General features: G+C 47.7%; 1 long non-coding RNA gene across 2 annotated transcripts in view; it reads left to right on the plus strand.

Annotated features, from left to right (window-relative positions):
• The first annotated feature begins 4,769 nt into the window (after positions 1–4,769).
• The window catches only part of LOC117014657 (uncharacterized), a 46,730-nt gene continuing 26,950 nt past the window's right edge, over positions 4,770–24,549 (plus strand). For both annotated transcript variants that reach the window (XR_004421566.1, XR_004421567.1), the window contains exon 1: positions 4,770–4,899. This is a non-coding gene — a long non-coding RNA (uncharacterized LOC117014657). The remainder of the gene's footprint in view (positions 4,900–24,549) is intronic.

Raw genomic sequence — 24,549 nt, forward strand, 5'->3', positions numbered from 1 at the left:
CCTGGGAGCCACCATTGCTTGATGCAGTGTGACACAGGCTCTTCCTCCTCTTGCTGTGGCTCCCCACTCGGGTGCTTATTGGGGCTTTGCTTTGTGTGGAGGTTAGTCTCTGAGGGAGTTTTAAAAGTTCTTTCAAGAGCTCTCCTATTTAGCTCAAGAGTGGGTTTCAGACTGCAAGTCCAGACATCTTAATGGGTGGTAAAATCAATTTAATGGGTTGAGACCAGCATTTAAAAAAAAAAAAAACAATAGGAAACATTAGATTGCATAGTATGTAGTAAAGGTGAGCATGATTTCATGAAACTTTGTTTCAGTTATATGTACACATCTATATACACACAAGTGCTCGTGTATGTGTGTACTGGGTCACCTTGTAAACTTTATTTCTAACTGTGGGTTAGGCTCCAAAAAGTTTGAGAAACTCCTGGAAGGATTTCTTTGCTCCTGGCATAGACAGCAGCTTCCAGCCGCTTCCCCAGGGGCCATCTCTGGAGACAGATGTGGTGAGAGAGCTGTTTTTAAAAGAGCAGCAGAGTCAGGTCTCACAGCGTGATCCAGGCCGGTCTGCGGCTGCTCACCCACTCCTGCGCCTTTCCCTATGCCAGGTGTTTGCTGCTGCAGAGGGCTGTGGGGAGAAGCCTGGAGAACCTCCCCAGGGCATGGGAGCAGAGGTCGGCTTCCCCTCAGTATCACCAGGTATGACTCCTGGAGTGCAGTGTGTCCAGCCCCTTGCCTTGTCTCTCTCTCGTTTCCTGACTATTAGCTGTTTCCATATGCAAGTCAGGGCAGGAAGAAGAAGGCCATCCCGACTTACTATTTTGCCCTGTTATGTTTCTCAGGTTCACTGGGCAGGAGGTTAGTGTCCCAAAATTGGGGAGAGATTCCTGATATAGATTGGAATGAGCTAGCTCCCTCTCCAGTGATCCCACTTAGAGACCCACTGAGTCTCTGGCTCATCTTGCCCCCAAAGGACAGACGAATCTTTCTCAATTTTAGCCGCCTCTCCTTCCACCAACTGTGCTGACCGGCCTGCAGAGCGCTGACCCACTTGTCGTACCTCAAATAGAGGTTTAAATTAGGACCTTTAATCTGTAAGAGGCTTACAGCCTGTTGGTGGCCAGCTGCTCTGGACATCCATGTGGGGAGAGCTAGGCTTTGCCTGGCTGCTGCTGGTGGCTTTAGGGACTCATGGGGGTTGGTGGCTTCATGGCAGAAGTGGCCAGACATGTGGCCTCACTCGTCGAGGCCTGGGAATAGTAGGAGTCCCAGGAGCAGCGTTGTTTTGCTGTTGGCACTTACACAGGCGCTGAGAGTGGGTGGGAGGGGTCTCTCGGGATGGAATGGGGTGGTGGTCTTTCCTTGTAATGATGGAGTGGAGAATCCAGAATTCCATGGCTTTGGGTATTGGTCCTGCTTCTCCTGGGCACTGAGGCCGGCTCCTTGCAGGTGCGCATTTAACTCTGCTGGCTCAACATGTGTTTTCATTTCTTAAATATTTATTAGACAAGTGTTGTGTGTCCAGTACAGTTCTCGGTACCATAGGGGACACAGAAAAGCATGAGAATTGGGGCTGCCCCCAAATTGCTCATTGTCTCTTTGAGGAGACCAGACTAGTACATAACAAAGCATTGATTCATCCCACAGGCAGATACTTACTTGCCTGGTACCTGTTCAGGATAGGAAACTATACAGTTCCAAAGTTATAGGCATGGGGGAAAGTATTGTTGAAGACCTAAGAAGGGAGAGTGCTCTGTGCTGGTCGGAGATGGGCCCTGAACGGTGGGATTTAGAAGGATGGCGAGGAGAGGACATTGAAGGTGGAACCGAGTGAACAGAGGCAGGTGGAGCTGGTGGCCCCCTAAGGACAGGTGGCTCTGGAGCCTCTTTCCCATCCCACTTCTTGGAATAGCCCCAGTTTCAGTCATAGAGTAATAGTCCCAGTTTCAACTCTTACTCCTCCGAGATCATAGAGACAGCTCTTGGGTGTCCTCTCTTTTCGCCTCCTCTTTATCGTATAACAACAGTGATAATGAATCCAGACTTCCATTGAGCACTAACTACTTACCACAGTTCTGTGTGCTTTATTGTCAGTGCTCTGAGGCAGGTGTTGCATATTATCATGTGCATTTTACAGTTGATGCAACTGAGGCATAGAAGGTTAAATAACTTGCCCAAGGTCACATAGCAAGGAAGTTGTTGGGTCAGGAGTCCCCCAAGGAGTCTGAAGGCAGAAAACCATGCTCTTAACCCACTGCTTCCCAAACTTGTCTGAACATTGGAATCACCAGGGAAGCTTTTAATTTCCAAAGCCTGGGCCAAGTACATTACACCTCCCACCTACCACATCACAGTCTCTGGGGGGGTGGGACTCGGGCATGGGTCTTTGTTTTGAAGCTCCGAAGGTGGTTTCAGTGTGCAGGCAAGTTTAGAAACCACTATCTTAACCTCTGAGTTTTAGTGCCTGTGACTCTTTGATTTGAATACATTTTTATCTCCAAGGAAGAAGGGCCTTCCCCCGTCTGTCCTGAGGATGTGTCTCTGTACCATCCACCATTCCACAGGGTGTAACTCCAGCTTCTCATCTGAGGGACAGGACCACCTCATGATACCTGTGAGCCCCCAGAGTGAAACCTAGGTGGGGTGCAGTTGAGTGGGCGGAAGGAGAGGTGTTCTGGAATCTGTGCCTCCTTTACCCTCTGAGTACTGCCTTGGGGCAGAGCCTGCTTTCAGAGCCCTGGAGACCTCGAACTGTGGTGTCTCACGTCTTCTGCTCCTCTGGGCCCCTGACTTCAGCGGGGAAAGGAGAGGTCACAGGAGGGCAGATCTCTTCTCGACAAGTCCCGCTCCTCTCTGCCTGTCCTCAGGTGAACCTGAAATGGACACGAAGAGAAGCGTTGTTTGGGTGACTGGGAACAGCACTAAATTTAGCAAAACTGTAGCTGGTGGGGGGCAGACCTGTAGTGAGCCAAACCCAGCCCCAAGTGGACGAGATTTATAGTCAGTAACGCAGCCAGCGTCCTCTCTGCTTGGGCAAGTCTGGTTACGTGGGATCTTTTCGTTTCTAAAGCTTGGAAGCCTGTGAGCCTGTCCCTGGGGAATCTCCCTGGCACCGCCCCTTCCAGGCTTGACTCCGCCTCACTCGCCTTGGGGGGTTTGGTCTTCAGTCTGCCCATGTGTCTGGAATTTTCACTTCAATACCTTGGCCTTGGCCTACAGATTCTTCCATGACTCTTGGCCAGTGTGCCAGCTTTGATTCCCAAGGTCCTGCAGAGCAAGACCTGAGCTTTAGTAGGTTTTTCTTAGGGCATCTGGTATCTTAGCAGACCTTTTGATCAAGGATGTTGAGTGAAGTAAATGGAAGAGCTAGAATGGTTAGTTGAACAGATTTTGAGGGACTGAGATGTCCGTTCCTTCCTCCCAGAAATTTAGCCAACCAAATACATGGCATTTGCATAGCCAACACTCATCCTGAATTGGGATTTGGTGTGATGGTAGGTGGGCTGTGAGACTGACTTTTGATAGCTGGGGGTTTCTCTGGTTGGCTTAGTCTTCTGCCTGATGTGGCCTGTGTCTGGGAGGATGTGGGTTTTGTGGGATTGGAGAATGAAAGTCTGCTGGTGACAGAACATCTTACCCTCCTGGACCTCCTCCTGCCCTGCTCAGCTCTGATGGTGGCGGCTTGCTTGGGGGGCTCTGTTGCCTTAATACCCAAAGAGAGAATGACCAGGCTACATTTTCTCAGCCCTTTCCAAAGTGGGTGACCCCTCTTTGGCCAGGGCTGGGGTCTTGTCTGTGTGAGACATGATTTGTTAGTATAAGGCAGTGGTTGTCAACCAGGGGCAGTTTTGCCCCCAGGAGACATTTGGCAATGTCCAGAGACATTCTTGGTTGTCACACGGAGGAACAGGAGAAGCATTATTAGTATCTAGGGGCTAGAGGTCAGGGATACTACTAAATATTGTACAGTGCGCATGGCAGCTCTCCCCACAACAAAGAATTATCCAATTCAAAATGTTAGGAGTGCCGAGGTTGAGGAACCTGGGTACAGAGGGACAGTCTTGTAGAAATGGCCTTGAGAGTTCATTTTATCCAGATCCTGCTTCTGTTGGAAATGACTTGAGAGCTGTCTGGCTGCTGCCTTGTTCCTCTGTCCCCCTGCTTCCCCTCGCCTCAGCATTTACAGTGTATTATAAAGTTGAGGTCAGGAGGCTTTGTCCAGAGAGTTGCTGAACTCCCATACGGTACAGTTTCCCCTGGAATCCCACTGTCTAAGCACAGGGGTATTCCATGGCGATCATGTACACGGCTGGATGCAGCCATGTCCCTGGTACACCTAAATAAGCTGTGATGTTGGCATATTTGGATGCTGATGCCTTTGAGATGAACTTTAAGGACAACATTTGGGAATAATAGGAGTCTGGCTTGGAGCTGTGTTCCTTCATTCTCCCTGTTGCTGAGGTGTTTGCTCTGCCTTGAAGAAAACTGAGTTCTGCTTGCTAAGTGCTCTGAAATGCAGGAACTCCTTGCCCTGGAGAATATGATGTTGCTTCCCAGATAAGACATCCAACCTGTTGCCAGATACCTCAGCAGCTTAGCACATCTCATCTGCCAACACCATTCTCCTGCAGTTGGCAAGGCTGCTTTAAGGCCAGAACAGGGAAATGAGAAATCTTCCAAAGTGAGGCCCTAAGCTTACTCTCAGTGGTGGGGGGACAGTAGCTGTGTGTGGATTCTAGAATGTACTGGCTTTTTACATTTCAGGACAAGGATCTTCCTGTGTGACCTCACCACCTGGACTCTTTAGTTGGGATGTCAGAGAGTGAAGGCGTAAGCGGAACTTTGGGGAAAGAAGAGCTGGCAGGCGTGGTGGCTGAGAAGGTTGGCAGGGCAGAAACCAAGGTAAGGCCAGGCAACCTGAGAGATGTGCCGATCCTCTCCTGGGGGCATTTGATAGCCTCGCCCCCAGGTCACTTCTCAGTTTTGTTCCCCTGCCCCTGACAATCAATTTCCATGTGTTCAAGTGAGACCAATATATTTGTGGATTAGCTCAAGAATAAATACAAGTGATGTTGGGGTTACTTCTTTTTTTTTTTTAATTTTGAGTTTTCGGTCGCCCTTTGTGGAAATCACTAGGGGATGGATTATATGGCAAATCCTGATGTTCTTCAAGTTGGGGTTCAGTGTTTCCCTTATTCTCGTGTCAAGGACTAAGATGATGGTTATGGGCTGAGGAACCAGGTTCTAGATTACTGCTATCTTAGCTGGCAACTAGGGCAGTCAAAACCAAAGCCTCCAAAGTCCTGTTGAGTGATGGTAAACATTTGAATCGATTGCACAGATGAATGTATGTATATTTAGAAAGTCATACCCAAGACAGAAAGAACCTCCAGGTAAGCCTGGCTTGCTTATCCCAGCTGCAGGTATGAGCACACCCCAGATCACATCCTTTTAGTCCTCGATCGGCTGAAATCACTTCCTTATGTACCCAAGGCTGCCCACACCCAGCCACTGTTTCCTGCAGTGCATCCGGAAGTGCAGGTCACGCCTCTTCTATCCTCTTGGTAACTTATAGTCATCTACCAGCATTCTGGGTTCTTTTGCCTTGATCTCTGAGCTTCCTTACAGCTTAGCTGCCATCCTCCTTCCAGATCTTGAGCTTGTCTTTGAGTCTCTGGCTTCTGCTTGGACTTCCCAGAGTCATTTCAGTGCTCTGGCAGCTGCTGCAAGTGTCAGCCCTGGGTTGCTGGTTTGGAGCTGTGTTGTCCCCTCAGTCTCCTTGGGTTTCATTTCACTCCCTTCACTACTGCTCCCCCACCGTTTCTTTCTCATTGAAAAATCTTGTTTCTCAAAATTACTCCATATTTCAACATGTATCTATAAAACCCAAATGTGCTTTCAAACCCTCTCCTAGAACATGAAGCTTGATGAGTTAATTTGGAGTGTTGGAAATGTGTTTATTTTATATGGTTTTGAAGTTTTATATAGTCATATCTCTGCCATTTACTAAAAGGCAATAGGAAAGTGATCAGAAATGTATATGTATCTTTTAGATTTCTTGGAGACACTAAAATCTATGGTATTGGGGCAACAGTCCATTTTTCCTAGGTTTTTTTTTTTTTAATCTTATTAGCTATGTATTTTTTAGTACATTTTTACTTGACATATAAGTTATACAGAAACGTGAAGAGATCCTAAGTGTTTTAGCAAAAAATGTGCACAGCTTATAACCAGCACCCAGAAGTTAAGCAAAGCAATAGAATATTACCAGAACCCCCCAAAATGCCTTGTGCTTCTTTCTAGTTACTGACTCTCCTTCCAAGGGGGACCGATATTTTGACTGCTAAAATTACAGATTAGTTTTGCCTGCTTTTCTACTTCATATAATATGGATCACACAGTGTGTTCTCTTTTGTGTCTGACTTGTTTTATTCGTCATTTGTGACATTCATCCATGTGTGTTGTTGTAGTTTCCCTTTCTTGTGGCTGTGTAGTGTTCCATTTCATTAGTAGACCACAATTTATTATCTATTATATGGTTGATGGATGTTTGGGCTGTGTGCAGATTTGGGCTATTACTAACAGTGCTACTATGAACATGTTTGAGTATGTCTTTTGGTGAATGAATATATGCACATACACGTATGTGTGTATGTATGCATATTTTATATATGTTATCGTGTACATCGATAAGTATATTTACATTGGGTATATATGTAGGAGTGGAACTGCTGGATAACAGATTGTGCCAAAGTAGTTGTATCAAGTATACTCCTACTAGCAAAGTCAGAAAGTTCTGGTTGCTCCATGTCCTTGCCAATATTTGATATTATCTTCCCTTTTCATGAGCCTCATTCTAGTGGGTGTGAACTAGTATTGTACAGTGGTCTGAATTTGCATTTCCATGATATTGACCATTTGGTATCTCTTTTGTGAAGTGCCTGTTCAGGTCTTTTGCTCATTTTTCTATTGGGTTGTGCCTGTCTTTTTCTTATTGGTTTATAGAAAGCTCTTTATATGTTGTTACAATACAACAATATATGTATTGCAAATATTTTCTCCCCTCAAAGCTTTTGATGTCCATACCTTTAGTGATATCCCCAAGGTTAACCCGTGTGGAAGTGTTAGGATTCTATACTGTGCTTTGCACAAGGATCTTTAATTCTTTGTTAGCAGTATTGACATTGGGGCTTCATTCTGTCAATACTCATTTACAAAGGCACTGTTGGGATACTGGTCATGTAGGGTGACCCAGGGACTCTTGAAGTTCTTGGCATATTTAGGTGCTGGCATCTGTTGGGGGTCACATAAATATAAAAGTTATTAATATCCAAGTGCTTGCTATGTGCTATATGCTGTTGTAAGCATTTCACATGGACTGTCTCATTTATTTCTCAGACAAGCTTATAATTTAGTTACTATTATTGCCCCCATTTTCAAGTAGGGAAACTGAGGATCAGAGAGGTTTTGTAATTACTGAAGGTCACATGACAGATTCTGGCTGTGGAGCGCATGCTCTGTCACCATGGCCTGCACAGAAGGTTACACTTCCTAAAACTGATGTTTTATTAGAATGCCTGGAGTGGTGCCTGGCACATAGAAAGTGCTCGATAAATACTTGTTGAGAGAAAGAGTTTGCCTTGGATGAAGTCCTCATTGAGTAGGGAAGTTCGGACAGTGGGATACATTGGTACGAGAAATACTTTGGTTCCATCCTGATGCATCTCTTGACTGGAGCAGTGCTTGTCATGGAATAGATATTACAGTGAACATTTGTGGAGTGGATGATTCAGTCACAGACAGATTGTAAACCCAGCTTAGCAGCAGGGATGAACTCAGAGGACACTGCAGGGACCAGGAAGGGCCAAGACCGGCCATCAGTGGAGGCCATGGTGATGGTCTGGGGAGAATCCAGAGTTCGGCTAGCAGCATCCTCCTTGTACAGCCACCAGGCAGCCCAGTTTGTGGTACCAGAGCAAGGTCCAGTGTCAGCAGGAGAGCTTGTCCCACTTAATGGGCAGTCAGGTCAGAAGAGGTCCCAGCAGCAGTGCAGGGCTGGCAGAATCCAAGGTCAGGTAATCCAAAGTCACAAGGTTGCAAGCAGTAAAAGTTCAGGCTGGCAGGAGAGAGAGCCAAGGAGCGCTTGGAGGGAGCTGTTGCCTGAGCCGTCTTCCCCTCCTGAATGGGGCCTTTCTTCTCAGGCTGCTGAGTGCCTGCAAGGAGTACACCAGACCTCTGGCCGGCTGGATAGGCTGAAACAGAGACTCACCCTGTGCGGGAGCCAGAAAGAGCCTTCACGACTGTCTTGTCAGGCTCTTCATTTAACGGTGAGGAAATTAAAGCTTAAGTGCGAGGTTGCCAGTGGTAAAGCCGGCATTGGAACCAGGCACTGCAGAGTTTCTTCCTACTTCTTCATGTTTTCTATGAAAAATTCAGAGGTGGTAGAAATTGTGATACTGGGAAGGAGGAAGGGCTGAGGTTGAAAGCCTTAAAGAGAAATGATGGAGGGGACTTGGATATGGGGGGACAAGAGGAGTCAAATGTCTACAGTACAAGCCCGGAGCCTGGCCGTGCAAGTGGTGGGCCTTTGGGAAGGAACTGCTAGGATGGCCTTCGCAGTCTTAATTCTAGAATATAAGTTCCGTGAGGACAGGATCATTTTCATTTTTATCGAAGCGTTAATATACAGAAAAGTTCAGAGGACAAGGACTTTTTTGTGTTTTTACTGTGGTTAAGTACATGTAACATAGAATTTACCGTCTTAACCATTTTTAAGTGTACAGGTCAGTGGTTTTAAGTGCATTCACATTGTTGTGCAGCCATCAGCACCATCCATCTCCGGGTCTTTTCATCTGACAGAACTTAAGCTCAGTTCCTGTTAAACAACAACTCCCCGTTCTTCCTCCCTCTAGCTCTTGGTAACCGCCATTCTACTTTCTGTCTGTCTGAATTTGACTACTCTAGGTACCTCATAAAAATGGAATCACACAGTATTTGCCTTTTTCTGACTGGTTAATTTCACTTGACATAATGTCTGCAGGTTTATTCACGTTGTAGCATGTGTCAGAATTTCCTTCCTTTTAAAGGCGGAATAATGCTCCATTATATGGATGTACTCCACTTTAGTTATCAGTGCATCCATTGATGAATGCTTGGGACAAGAACTTTTATATGCATTGCTGACCAACGACTTGAAAAGAGCCTGGCTTTGTAGGCGCTCAACAAATTACTATTGAATGCATTTCAGTTATGTTAAACAGAACATGCCATGGGGTACCCAAGGGGGCTGTCCAACAGGTGCTTCAAGATGACTGAGGACTAAAGGTGAGATGAGGGATTAAGCTAGTGGTGTGAAGGTAATCCAGGCACAGGGGCTGAGTGATAGGAACAGGGGCCTGGGATCAGCACAAGTGGAGCAGAGTCATGAAAGACGCAGGAAAGTGGTCTCAGGGTAGTGCCATGGACTTAAAAACAGGAAAGGGGGTTTAAGAAAGGGGTGCTGGGCAGCATCCAAGTCATGAAGGACAAGGTCTGAGAAAGGAACACTGGGATTGGCAAATGGTGGTGGAGCCAAGACTTGAACTCAGCTCTGTCTGATGGTGTTGACCTTGGAAATAAGTTCCTGTACAGAGGTACAGGCCAGGACGTGAGATCGGGGAAACATGCCTGAAATAGCCAGATTTATTAAATGCCAGATAGGTACTAGGGGAGGCGCCAGGACTAGCAACAGGTGAAGCAGCAGGGAAAGACTCAGGAAGCACAGATCATTCTAAGGCTTCATGGAAGTCTTGAACTTGAGTGTGGCCATGAAATGTGGCTGGGCTTTGTGCTATAAAGAAAGAGAAGGGCACCTCAAGTAGAGGAAAAAATGAGAAAAGCTTAGTGGAAGGAATGGGGGGTGTGCATGGGGACAATAAAGAGACCAGATCAGTGAGGCGGAGGACAGGTGGGGGAAAGTGGAAAATGTAGTTGGTAGGGTTTCCAGGAGGGAATTCCTGCCTATTCTCAGGATTTTTTTTGCTTTCCCGTTCTCGAATCCCAAGATACAAACTGTTTTCTGTTCTCCACGATGAATTGTTTCCACAAAGTGATGGCCAATACTACCAGCCACCTAGGTTCAAGGAGCTGATTTTTCTGATTTCCCGACCAACTTTTCTCAGGATTTGGGAATGAAAAAGCGAAAAAATTCCTGAGAACAAGCGGGAATTCCTGCCCAGAAACCCTAGCGATAAATAGGAAAAATGTCTAAGAGATACATTGTGAGTAGTACGTTTATTTTTCATTGTGGATATTACTGGGTTCAAGGAGCCAATTTTCCCGATTTCCTGACCAACTTTCCTCAGGATTTGGGAACGGGAAAGCGAAAAATATTCCTGAGAACGGGTGGGAATTCCCACCTGGAAACACTGGTGGTTCCGTACGTCTGTTACTTCCTATCTAGAGTTGATTAAGAGATGGTGCTTGGGAAGCTTGAGTACATCTAAATGCAACATCTAACATAACTCAGTCATAGTCATAATTACTGGACACCAAAGAATCCCCAGGAAAACCAGTTGCCCTGTAAGTTTAGCAGAATATTCTGTCATGGACACTGGTAGTTGTCCATGGACACACCTGGTTGCATGTGACAGGCACACTTGGCTCAAATATGAGTGTGGCTGTTTCTGAGTTGTGTGCTAGAGAATCAGAGCTGCCATTCGGTGTAATCTGCATTCACTGAGCTCCAGCTGAGAGCCCTGCCTGGTGCTAGATGAAGACAAAAAGGTTGAGATCTAAAAAGAGCTTGGACGGTTCCTAGTCTTACCTGAGTCTTACAGATTTGACTGGCACAGAACCTGGGGAGATAATTGGGCTGAGGACTGAGAAAGTGGATTCCACAGCTGCCCCCATCTCACTCTTGGCAACTTCTACACCAACGCTGAGCTGCCGACGCTCTTCCCTGGGGCCAGGCAAAGGTCTACACTCTGATACATAGTCCCCTTCTGAAAGAGCAGTTGGGTCAATTCTTATGTACACCCACCAGGTTGGCCCTGGATCTCAAGGAGATATTCTGCAGTGGCTTGTAAAGATAATACCCTGCTAACTCCCCCAAACCCAGGCTGCCTGGAATACTTCTCTCAAGGAAAATGCCTGGAGCATTTCCACAGGATGGAAATGAAGGATCCAAGCATGTAGAACATGAATCCTCTGTACAGGGAACCAGTCAGATGCCACCCCTGTGCAGGAACCACAGCAGTGTGAGGCAGAGGAGGCCAGAGTCCTTACTTGCTTCTGAGTACCAGGGTTTTCCTGGCAGAGCCTGGAAGCAGGAAGCATCATCCTACCTGCCTCCAGCTCTCTCTAAGATGCTGAAGGGGAAGCTAAGACACTGAAGGAGGCTTTGGATCTCCATGCTTGTGATTGTACTATCTCTGGTACCACTGTTTACTCCCGCTCCACAGCAGGTTACCTGAGCATGCAGCCTGGTCTAGCCCAGCATCTCAGAGACCAGGTTTCAGGCAGCCTTATGTACAAACAAAAAAATAATAGCTAAACTCATCAAGTGTTCACTGGTGCTGTTTTAATTGTTTTCTATATATTAACTTACTTAAGCCTCACAATAACTCTGTGGGATAATTGTTATGTTTGACAGGTAAGGAAACTGAGTCACAGAGAGGTATAGTATCTTTCCTGAGACCACCCAGCTAGGAACAGGTAGAAGCACAAATTGAACCCATCTGCCTCTAAAGCCTGTACTGTTCAGGGAAGACAGCCCCAGTGGGATATGCTGGAGCCACCAGAGGCCAGCAGAGAGGTCAGCTGCTGACCAGTCAGAGTCCTAGATCCGGTTTCTCCCTGTTGGAGCCGGCCGCTTCCACTGCTTCAGGGAGGGGACTGCTGCCCTGCTGTATTACTCAAGGTTGCCAGAAGGATTAGCCTCTTCCTCGTGTCAAAACAAGCCAAGCAGGAAGAAAACCAACAAACAACACATGACTTCCAGCAGAAAAAGCTCTGCAGTTTCTCCAGCAGGAGAGGAGGCCAGTGCTGCGGAGGCCCAAATGTGCCAGGTTATGTCCTAGTCGTAGGAATAGATCGCGAAGAGGGACCCTGAGAGCCCTTGTTTTACAGGTCAGGACAGAGGCCCGGCCCCCGTGGCACTCAGTCTCTGCAGCTGCCCACCTCCTCTGCGCCGCCCCCCCCATTACATCATGTGAGACTTGATAGCGTCCTGGACAGTCCATGGGCAGCCCAGAGACCTGGGGTCTCTCCCCAGTTCTGCCACAAGCTAGCTCTGGGACTGGGGCAATTCCAGTTTCCCATCTGTAGGATAATGAGATTGAACTTGAATAATGGTTTTCAAAAAAACTTTTTTTTTACTGCAATGAAACTTTTTTTTCCCAAATAAAACATTAATGATGGGTGCAGAATATGAAACAGTTAAAAGCAGAGGTATAAATTTTCAAAAAATAGACAAGGAAGAAAAACCTTAGGCCAGTTAGACTTCTCCGTGACAAGTTCCCGGAGCCTCACGGTTATGCTTCTGTGCTTTTCTGCACATCATGCCTGCCCCTTGGGTTGCCTTAGCTCCTTCCATTTTAATAGAAGGTTTTGGATTGTTCAGAACCCCCACCTCAGCTTCTGTCTCCTTCATGGAGCCTGTTTGCTTCCAGTGAAAGCTGCCCCCTTTAGGTTTCTGTTGTATTTATTAACTGTTTCAATCATTGGGCTCCCCATACTGCCTAGTGGTGGCTTAGAAGAATTTATATGTATAAAATATTTGCATATACACATTATATGCACATATATACAAATAACGAATATTTCCATATGCACTTACTTACCTATATGTATGCATGCAGGTACACATACATATGCATATATACAGAGGGTGCCAAAAAAATGTATACACATTTTAAGAAAGGGAAAAAAACTATTAAAATTGTAATAATATATACCGATAACAAAAGATAAATACAAATCATGTGTATACATTTTTTTGGCACCCCCAGTATGTATTTAAAGAAAAGCCATGTCTTTGTGTCCCCCAGCACCTGGCACATAATAGACCCCCAGTAAAGTTTTGAATGTCGGGATCATTGGTGTCCTGAGCATCTTGCCCATGTCAGGTACTCAGTAAATACTAGTGTCAGATGATTGCATGATACGGTGTGTTTTGTACCTGGGAAGTCCTGGATATGAATCTTGGTTCTGCCATGTACCAGCTGTACAACTTTGGGAAATGGACATATTTTCTCATCTCCAAGATGGAGATGATAATGCATGCTTTCCCCAAGTATGTATTGAGGGCCTACTATATTCCAGGCACGATTCTAGGCCCTGGGGATTCAGCAGTTTACAAAGTAGACTGAAGTCCCTGTCCTCACGGAGCTTAAATTCCAACCAACCTTAGGAAGAGCCCCTAGGGTTGCTGGAGGAAGCGTAGGAGGAAAGAGTCCCTTCTGCTTGGTGAGAGGCAGAACCGCCACCTGGGTCGGGCTGCAGGAGGATGGAGTACAGGAGCTCCAGGCGGGGATTTCTACTGTGAGATGAAGAGAAGAGGAGGAAAGACCACCTGGCTTAGACTGAAGGGGCAGAGAGTCTCCACCCCCACCCCAGCCTTGAGGCCGCATGTCCTGCTCCCCACAGGCACAGCCCCTGTGGGCAGCAGGAACACCAGGTGGAGAGACCCCTGTGTGCGGGCCACAGCCCCAGCATCCATACCCACCTGTGCGTGGAGTTGCGCCAGCGTCCTTTCCAGTCCTCCAGGGTGTGGTGGAGGCTTGCCTAGTACAGGTGCAGCCTGGCTGGCAGGGGCACGTGGAGTCTCCTGGTCTTGCAGAGGCTCACAAACACTCAGAACAGAAAGAAGAGGCCATTCGACACACCCCAAAGATCCCGCTCCCCAGCTTGCAGCAGAGGCAGGACACTGGAGTCGCTGAGCTCCCAGCAGGTCTGGGCGTTAAGTTCCTCCACTGATTGGCCTGGGGTAAAGGTAGATGCTGAGTGGATTTGCTGTGGATTTGGGTTTTCTCTTGTCTCACGCTATGACAGTTGGCCATTGCATTCCCTTGCTGCTTTCTGCTTTCTTACTAGAATGAGGGAGGGCAGCCTCCTCCGGGGAGAGACCACACCACCCTCTCTGGCAGGGATGCCCAATGTCCATGTATGTTTGTCCCTCACTTAAGGTGATTTTGAGTAAGTTTTACTTGACATTTGATGTGCCTCAATTCCTTCATCCATAAAATGGGACTGGCTGGTAATAATTACACTTCTAGGGTTTTTGAAAGGATTAAATGGGCCTGTAAAGGCTTAAAGTAGACTCTGCTCATACGGTGTTTCCCCGAAAATAAGCCCCAGGTAAGATTGTCAGCCAGACAGACGCATTTAGTACGTTATGATGTTGTTCCAGAAGAAGATGACATGACTGTTTTGAATAAATGTAGATTGTTGTACATGAAAAAATAAGACATCCCCTGAAAATACGCCCTAATACGTCTTTTGGAGCAAAAATTAGTGAGATTCCCCTTGTCTTTTTTTTTAGGAAATATGGTAGTAAGTGCTCTTTGTCTGTTAGTCCTAGATGACCTGCCAGTTTGTGCAGTACTGATGGACTTGTTTGATTGGCCCTAAGGCCAGGAGCTCACTGTGGGCAGGAGATGTCATACGTATTCCTGTGGTCTCAGTGCCTGGTACATGGTAGACTTTTGGCAAATGTATGTTAAGAGAACAGTGACCTCAGGGTTTGGACCAAGGTGAGGGGAAGACTTGCCATATGTGGAGTCATATAGGAGGGATGTGTACAGAGGTGGCCGTTAGGCCGGATCAGAGGGTGCAGTATGGGAGACAGATGAGAGAAAGTGAGGTTGGAGGGGTGGATGCGACCAGATTGGGGGGTGGGGCTTGAATGCTAGGAGAATGCCTCCGGAAGGCATTGGGGAGTCATGGCAGGTTTCAGAGCAGGGGAGGGACCTGGTGGTCCAGGATTTCCAGAAGATACTGGTAGAGGAATCTAGACTGGACTAGAGAAGAGAGAGCCGGGATCTAGCAGGTTGGCCAGTTAGGTGGCGTGGGGACGCATGGCTGGGAGTCACGAGCTATGTGGGCAGGCAGCTGCTATCTGCTCTCCCCTCCCTCAGCACATGAGAAACCAGGCCAGCCTGTGTGACCTTCCCCTGTCCAGCCCTGACTATTCAGTCCTGGTCCTTGTCTATTTGCGTCGTACTCACTCTGACACACCTTTCGCAGGTTGCCAGGTTACCGCAGCCTGGTGCTGCATGAGTCCTTATGCTGCAGCTCCGATGCCACTTAATTTACCCCTAACTCTCCAGCCTCTGTATGTGTGTGTGTTTATTATTTTATTCTTAAAGTGAGAAACAGTAAGGTTGCTGGAAGTAGGCCATGTATTTGCTCTTCTCACCAAGGACAGGCATGTTCCCAAGCCCTGGGAGCAGAGACCTAGAGCCCTGGGAGAGGGAGGTGTGAGGCAGAATGTGTTGGCAAGGCGGCAGGCCCCGCCCCTCCCCGGAAGGCACGCGGGCTCTCAGGCCGGCTCGGGCCTGTGCGGCGGCCATTTTGTTTGTGGCCACGCCTGCAGCTCGGAGCCTTCGTCAGTCTCATTAGTCCGTGCACATGTTCATCGAGGGCAGAGGCTGCTGCTTTAGAGTCGCCGTGGTTGGGAGCCTGGTCCCAGCTTCCCTGGCAGGGAGACAGGTCCTGGCCTCTGTGTAGCAGTTTGGCCCTGGGCTTGTCGTCACTGCCTGCGTCCCGTGAATCTCGGACGAGGCTGTGTGGGAGGTATCGTGGCTGGATATAAGGAAGTTGTTTTTTGCCCACCTGTATTAAGCACCTGCTGCAGATAGAGTTTTGTTTCTGGTCTCCACTAGTATATAGACAAATAAAGAGATCAGGAGACACCGTAGTTCCTGCCTGGGCAGTGGAGTTTAATAAAAATAACTGCCATGTAATGACTGTTGATGTGTTGGCCAGTGTGCTAAGTACTTTGCATACATTATCTCATTTAATCCTCATGGTAACCACATGTCGCAGTTGTTATTAGTACTGTTTTATGGATGAAGACACTGAGACAAGGTGAGGTTAGTTAACTTGCCCCAGGTCACACAGCCAGTAAGTGTGGCTTCCTGAGTCCCAGGCCTCCCCTGTCGGTCCCGGTGCTCTGCCACCTCTTGCTCGGTGGTCACCTAGAACACAGAGGAGTTCGCAATCAGAAGGCCTGGGGTCACGTTAGTGCTCTGCTGCTTACTCATTGGATGATCTTGGCCAACTTCCCTTTTCTCACTTGCTCATCTGTAAAATGGGAGTCATTGTGTATACTTCACAAGGCTTCAATGGTGGATGAAATAGGCTAATTTGTCATAAAACTACTTTGCACACTACAAGGAGTTATACATACTTTACATCTCATTTAAACGAGTCAATAGTAAAAACATTTAAAAAATACTTATTTACAGCAAAGGCACATGTGTGATCTCTTTTTTTTTTTTTTTTTTAAGGAGACGTGATTAGTCCCACTTTCATACTAGTGATTGTCAAGTGTGAAATGGGGACAGGAGTTGGAAGGAAGTCTCCTAGGAGGAGGATGTTGCTGGCTTGCCTCGCACAGTGGTTAAGAGTCTGAGCTTGCGAGTCTAGTTACTGGCTGTGTATTGTTTCGCAAGTTGCTCAGTTCCTGCCCAGTAGAGTGGAGGTGGTGATAGCCCAGGCTTTGTAGGGCTGTCCTGAAGGGGGGGTGAACGAGCCATGGTGCATGCAGAGGGCCTGATGAGTGGTTAGGGCTTAGTGGATGTTGAGGTCCACGTTCATGACGAGGGATGCTGTTTGGGCCGATAAGAGGCATTCTCGTTTGGGGCGTGGCCTTATCTGGAGGCTATGTAAGAAGAGGGACGAGGGCAACATCCATGTCTGGTGGGACAGGGCCCAGGCCACAGAGCAACCTCCAGAGGAAGCCAGACCCCTCTGTGGGCTCTGAGCCAAACGAAGGCTCTCTTTCTACAGTTTCTCATCTCCCAAAGCTGGGGGTAGGCGGGGGTCAGGGCTGTGGCAGAGGGAGGTAACCGCTGTCTGAAGTCCTCCTACAGGCCCCAGGGAGATGGCCCTGTCCTAGAGGTCAGCTGGCCAGAGTCCAGCTTGAGCCTGAGGAGGTTGCAAATGAGCAGGAGGAGGGATGCATTCCGCGGTGTAGCGTGGCTTCCTCATCTTGGCCAAGGAGCAAAGTTTACTCACCAAGAGTTCCTGCCATTTTTTAACTTGTTCTTGGTTCTGTTTGTGAGAGGGTGAAAGGAGCTGTCGGGGCCAGGAGTGGGGTGGGGTGGGAAGGAGGTTCATGTCGGGAGTATCTTGCAGGGTCACATTGATCTCTTTCTTGCACAAAGGTAACATAATAACTGGGTATAACCACATGGTAGGTAGTGGTCAGTATGTGGGCATTTTATGATTCCAAAAATGAGAGGTAAACATTGATATTTCTGATATTTAGAAATAGGCCCCAGAGAAGTTGCACTGGGTTCATTTGTCCATTCAGCCAGCAGATGATTACTGGAAATGGATGTGCCATCCATGGTGGCATAAAGGGCTGTGAGACGCAGTCCAGGTCCACACGAAACTTCCTTGCAGTTAGGCTGTTTTATAACTGTTCCCAAATCATGTTAGCTCTGGAAGCTATTTTAGGAACTCCTTTGGTTATGAACCATGTCTTATATTTAATTTTGATTCTTTTCCTCCTCCTGTCCTGGATTCAGTATCAGCATCAACAAACACTGTGTGCCTGGCATTGTCTTAGGTGTGGGAAGTATTTAGAAGAATCATCCCGTGTTTCCCCGAAAATAAGACCGGGTCTTATATATACTTGATAAGAGCCCGTTAATTAACTGGAGCCAGTACCTAGAACAGCCTCCCAAGGACTTCAGGCCTTCCCTGTGCAGTCACCACTTCTCATGTCTGAGGCTGCTGGGCTTCTGTCTGGAGCCCATCAGTACCTGTGAAGTGCCTGGAGCTAGGCACACGGTAGAGGCTTTGCCCCACTTTTCTTTGGTTGGTGCGTGTTCATAATAACAGCAATAATCCCCCCCACTTCCCCCACCCCAGAGGCACTGCAGGCAAGCAAGGCCGTGTCTTTCTACCCACCTCCAGAGGCTGTGGCTGGCACTCCTTTGCTCCTTTTTCTTCTTGGTCTGCTTCTGTATCCGGTGAGGAAGGCATTCTACTCTTTCCTTAGCCACAATTTCGTTAGTAGCCATGAGGAGCTAGGAGAGTGTCTGGTCTTTGATTCTCTGGATGAGAGTGGATTTGACAGTGCCTTCCCACTTTGAGATGTGGACAGTTGATTTCTGTCTCCTCCCTTCTCAGCCTCACATGGGGCCACATGGAAAAGGAGCCCGCATAACCGATCCCCAAGGTTCAGAGTTGACATTGCACTGTTTGCAGCCAGAGCAAGCAGCCCTTAGCGTCCTCCAGCCAGAGGATGAGGGGATCGCTGGTGTTTGTCAAAGGACAGATCAGGTATCTCTTTGTTATTTGCGTGGAGAACCTTTGCAGAAGCTGGAGTAAGAGGACTAAATTCATGTTTGACAAACCTAGATCAAAGGAAGGAGAGAGTAGCAGAAACCTCAGAAGAGCAGTGCATGCAAGGACCACGTGAGCCCATTTCCAGTATATCTGTTGGGGACTTGGGGTGGTCGTGTTGACAGGGAGACCTCATCTAGCCTGATCAGCCAATCAACAAATATTGATTGCGTGCTGCTGGGACCTTGGTTTGGGAAGAATGAAAGAATTCTACAGCTTGCCTGGTCCCTGTCTTTGAAAAGTCCAGACTTTAGTGGGATGTACCAGGTGAGCACACCTGATGAGACAGGACAGGATATTATTAGTCTCTAAATCAACGTGGGGTTACATGTATTGTTGGCATTTGGAGAAGGGAGAACAGTCAGTGTGGCAGACGTGTGGCCTGTAGGATTGTCATCTGTCTGGCCTGGGAAAGAATGGAGAATACAGTGGAATATATCACTTCATCTGGTGGAGACCATCCAGCATCAACAGTGTCAAAAGCCCCTTGTCTTTGCAGGAGCTTGGCCAGGTGGAAAGGATGCACTCATGAAAGGAGCAGATGAGCTCTGGGGCCGGAGAACAGGGTTCAAGTTCCAGCTCAGGGGAATTGAGCAGATTAGTGGAGATAATGTATGTGAAAGCACCTGGCTTAGTGTTTTTCATACAGAAATAATTTAGCAAAGGTTTATTGATTCATTCCCAAGATCACGACTGAGAGAGTCCCAATGAAGACACCAGAGCAGGGTTTTAAACGGGGTGTGGGGAGTTAGGGTGAGTGTGGAGGGGCGGATAGCCCATGAGTAGACTAAGCTAGAGAGAGGCTTAGCGTCTGCTGTCCCTTGGCCTGCTCAGGCCACTTTTGGATGGTTGTTGCAGCTCTTGATCCCCTTTAGGAGAGAAAATGTCAAACTAGAACAAATACAGAGGAGGGCTGCTGGCATGTGAAGAGTGGTTAAAAACATGGAAGCATTTCCCCCAGAGGGGAGAATTTGGGCAGGGGCAGTGGTTTGCTGGGCTCCCTCTGTGGCACTGCAGAGGGCAGCCCTGGGGCCAATGGGTAACAGTGACAGGGAGGCCAGTGTTGATGCATGGAACTGGGTTATTTCCCACCACGTGAGCCGTGAAGGACATGAGGGAGGCAAGATGGGTGACCCTGGGAGCTCCTGCAGTGGGGCCACAGTGCTTACAGGCAGGCTGAGCGGCTGCCACAGGATGTTAATAATACAAACAGTAGGAATAGCTCCATTTGCTTGTGTCTCAGGCAGTGTTACCAAGTGCTTCACTTATATAGGTTCATTAATCATTACAACAGTACTGGAAAGGGGTATGAATAGCTAATTCACCTTACTTTATAGATGAGAAAATTTCGACTGAGAGATGAAGTAACCCATCCAAGGTCCCACACTTTGGCCTCGAACCCAAGGCCAATCTTGTATTGGTGAAAGGTGAGGCCAGCTGACCTACAATGTCCTCACTCTAAAGATTCCCTCTCGTAGGTCACCCCATTCCTTTTGGATGGGGCTGGGCCGCTCTGTTGGGTTTGGGGCAGGAGTGGTGGTTACTGCTGTCAGGGGACTTCACTGTGCATGCTTTTGCCTGGCCGAGAGGTCAGTGGGTTGGGCTCTGCCTGCAAGGATGTTCTGTGGGCTGTTAGGAAATGGCCTCTCAGGGGAAGTGGCTGGGGACTCCCAAGCTTATCTCAGCATCTCAGCTCCTCCTATCTGGTGTCCTCCAACCCTCTATGCCTCAGAGCTCTCCGAAACACCAGTGATGCTTTCTTTCATGTCAGCCTTCCCAGAAGCTTCGTTGGCTGTGCCATCAGTGCACTCAGCAGGCAGGTGTCCCCACTCCCACTCTCCCTCTCCAGGAGGGCACAGAGTGATATCTAGGTGTTGCAGCCTGGAGGGGTAGCAGGACTCGAGCTGCTTTTTTTGGGGGGCCAGGCTGGGGTTAAGAAGCCACCTGTCGTCCTAGTGGATTCCCGGTTCACTGGCCTCTGGTGACGGGAAAGTCCCTGCTGGCCAAAGTTAGCGTTCTGAGGGGAGCGCCTAGGACTGTGCCTGACACATGTAGTCCCAAACACATTTTTTTTTTGGGGGGGGATAAATAAATGGCCCATTTATGTAGCACTCTCCTGCCTTCTCAGTGCTCCCCCTGACCACTGAAGAGTTTGAAGTTTTTGGAGGGAGGGTGTTACAGAGTGGAAGGGTGCTTCTCTCATCCCAGGTTACCTGGCATTGGTGGAAACTTCTGAGTATAATCTTCTGTTTTTTTTAAGGCGGAGCTGTTAGTGCTGCTCTGCTTTTGGGGAAAGAACTTTGACCCCAGAGGCCTGTGCTGGATTCTAAATTGAGAATAATGGCTGCCCGCCAGTCCCAGAGGGCTTCAGAGAGCTGACCCTCCTAGACTGTTGTCCCGACACCTTCCCTCTGTAAATCAAACAATCATAGGACTGTCTGTCACCCCCGAGATTCTGGTCAACAACCCCTCCCTACTCTCTAGCTCTAGGCAGAGGATGTATTCACAGCATCAATGATTTTGTGAACCCTTCCTTTTGTTAAGGTTTCATGTTATGAAAGCATATAAAATGCGTCGCAAATATTGCCCCAAAATATGACATTAAATATGATGTTTTAGATTGCCCCCAGCCCCTGGCCCACTGGCCAGATGAAAGCCTCTGTCCTGGAGGCCTTGTCCCTGCTCCAGTCTCAACAAGGCCGGCCCTTTGCTGAAAGCCCAGACTTGCACCCTGCTGTACACGATGGCCCTGGCGTTTTCCCTCTTCGGCTGCGGGTATGGGCGCGGGCATGCCCTGAGTGGGGGAGAAGGCAGTATGGAAATGAAAGCTCAAGGCAGAGTTGTTTGGGGAACCCCCTGTCCTACTTGTACTTGAGACTCCTGCTGTCTAGATCTGACTCAGCTAAGCGAAGCAGTAGTCTGTTCTGGAGCAGAAAGACACTCCGTTTTTGAGTCACATGGTATAAGCTCGTGTGGTCAGGCAGAGGTCGTACAGCCCAGCAGTCGCCCAGGTTCTCTGTACCCTGGAGACATGTCCTGCTGCCCAGGGCTTCCCTCTGTGATCAAGACCAAGAACTCCAAGAGCAGTAGTAACGTCTGAGGGTCCCGGCCTGTGCCTGAATGTGAAGGGCAGGACCCCTGATTCCCCCCCTCCCCGGCCATGTCTGGCCTGTGGCACAGACTGCAGATTCTACTGTTCAGCGATGGTGTAGAGCTCTCTCCAGTCTGACTCACGTGGCCCAGCCACACTCCATCTCTCTGGAAATTATTTCTATCTGTTGACAAGGCCAGGATTTCAATAGCAGCCAGCCAAAAGGCGCATTGGGTTACTCTCTGAGTCCCAAGAAGACGTTGTCCCCCTGCCTTGTGGGCAGTACTAGAAGCCCGTAGTCCAGGGGCTTTGGCTAGTGGAGTGACCATGTTCACTCAGCACACCCCTTCATCTGAAAAGCAGGTGCCAGTCCCATTACCAGCCTGGGTTTCGCTTGAGGCTGAGCCATGAACCCTCTGGCACGGGAGCTTAGATTTAACGACCAGTGGCCTAGGACAAGACAGACATTTTGGCCTCTTTCACTTTCCTGGGAGGTGATGGGAGCCAGCTTGGGCAGGATACTTTTTTTGGATTTTTGGCCTGAGTGGCTGACTGACTCATTCTGCCCAGGAGAAAGCATCTCCTTACAAACAGGGCCTATTGGTCACAATATCTGCCATCCCAGGCCTGACCTTCCCCCCGAACAAACATGCCTCATCACTGTACTGCCCTTGGGCATCTTCCATGCGAGTCTCTGTGGGTGCTGGGGTTCACTTCCATTTGTGCTGTGAATTCAGGACTTGACTTGGCCGTTGCTTGTTGTCCTTCACCCTGCAGTCATGGGAGTCCTGTGTGCACAGGGTCAGCAGCTGCCAGGCCACTTCCTGTCTGCTGCCTGGCTCCAGCTCCCTGCCTGTGGTGGCATTCAGTGTCTGCATCTGATGTCACCTCTGCTAGGACCTACCCTCCATCCCTGGGTGTCTGCATCCCCAGCTCTTGTCTCTAAGATTTTTCACTTGGCATGTGGCGCTGTATTATGTCCTTGGAGTGTTTGTTGTCACTGCTGGGCCTTGTTTCGTTTCAGCTCAGCAACCTGGATGGACGTGTCATAGTCCCTTGGGTTGGGGACTAGATGGGAACAACTCAGTGGCTCTGAGGCACTTGTTCCAGGAGACTGACGAGATGCAGTCCTTAAAGCTGACCATATCATGGTCATTATTGTTGATGGAAGCTATTGACGACACTGTTCTTCAGGGACCATCTCCCCAGGATGCCATCAATGCCATTAGACTTCTAAGCTTCAAGTACCGTTTCTGACACCACTTCCACCCCCAACTCCGACCCAGCGCATTTTCAGACTGTTTCTGATTATATATATTTGTAGATTCTGTTTTTGTTTCTTTTTCCTTATCAAGCATTTAACTGTCCCAACAATTTGGCTTTTACTTGGCGTCTCTAACCTGTTTTCTCCAAGTCCCTCCTTTGTGTTGGGCTTTCCACCTGATCACACCTGATCTTGTCTGCTTAGTTTTGTCAATATAAAGCTAGGTGGGGTTGTACCTGGTTAGCCTTTGGATGGAAGACGAAGAATGCCAGGGACTGTAGGTTTTTCGAGGTGTTATTAGGCCTTTTTTCCCAGTGCCTGGTATGGTCCCAAGCTTGAAATCGTCATTATCCATCATCAGCAGCATCTTAGTGACAGCTGGCATCAGTTGAGCATTTACTTTGTGTTGAGCAATGTGCTAAATGCTTCTATATCTTATAACATTTTTATCAAGAAAACCCCTAGGAAGTGTAAATGAAGCTGAAACTAGAAACTTAGGCCAAAATTTATTCAAGTCTGTATAACTAGTAAAGAGGCTATACTAGAATTTAGATTCAAACCTGTCTCATTTTAGAGTCTGTTTGTAACCATCGTATGTTCTCTTTGTGTTGTAGTATGTACTCACTAAATGTTTGTTGAACACCAAGATTGCTCCAGTAGTTTGCTTGGTCTCCATGGTATCACTAACTGATGGGGATAGCACCCAGCATTTTTTGAATACTTATAATGCTAAGTGACGTACATTGATTAACCCATTTAATTTGCACAGTTCAATGAGAAAGAGTTTCCCCATTTTACAGATTAGGAAACTGAGGCTGAGAAAGACTGAGTTAACTTGCCCAAGGTCACACAGCTAAACAGTATATACATCAGGACTTGGATGCAGATTATCTCTTACACAGTATGAGCCTGTCCTCTTGATCACTGTGTTACTATTTACAAAAAACAAGACTCATTTTTACCTCTGCCCCTTCTTGCTATCCCTTTCCTTGGCTTGAGTTGCTTTTTGTTTGTTTGGTCCTGCTCATTCTGTTCTTTCTGAGAGACCTAGGCTGGGGTTCTCTTCTCCCACTATGGCTGTCCACATTGAACTCCCTTTGCAAAATTGGCTCTTTGAATTGTATTTTCCTAAATTTTACTTGTAAATAAATCCTCATGGTAAATCACCTGATTTAAGATTAGTGTTCCATAACTCAATAATAGACCTATTTGTCTATCTTATTTCTGACCAACGGAATGGAACAAGTTGCCCAGAAACAGACCCATACATATCTGGACACCTGATTTATGACAGAGGCCACCGCTTAGCCGTAGGGAATGGATAGTCATTTTAATAAACAGTGTTGGGGCAGTTGGATATCCATAGGGAAATAAATGAATCTTGACCACTACCTCACGTCACACACAAAAATAAATTTAGAGAGATCATCAATCTAAATGTGCAAGTTAAGACAAAATAAAACTTCATCTGCAAGATAACAGAATAACCTGATAACCTTGGGGTAGCCATACATTTTTTTTAAAGAAGACACCAAAAGCACTGACTATAAAGGGAAAGGTTGATGAGTTGGTTGGCATTAAAATGAGGAACTTCTGATCATCAAAAGACATCAATAAAAGAGAGAAAAGACTAGCAGAG

The sequence above is a fragment of the Rhinolophus ferrumequinum genome, chromosome 22 (assembly GCF_004115265.2).
Source record: "Rhinolophus ferrumequinum isolate MPI-CBG mRhiFer1 chromosome 22, mRhiFer1_v1.p, whole genome shotgun sequence".
In the NCBI taxonomy this organism is placed as follows: domain Eukaryota; kingdom Metazoa; phylum Chordata; class Mammalia; order Chiroptera; family Rhinolophidae; genus Rhinolophus; species Rhinolophus ferrumequinum.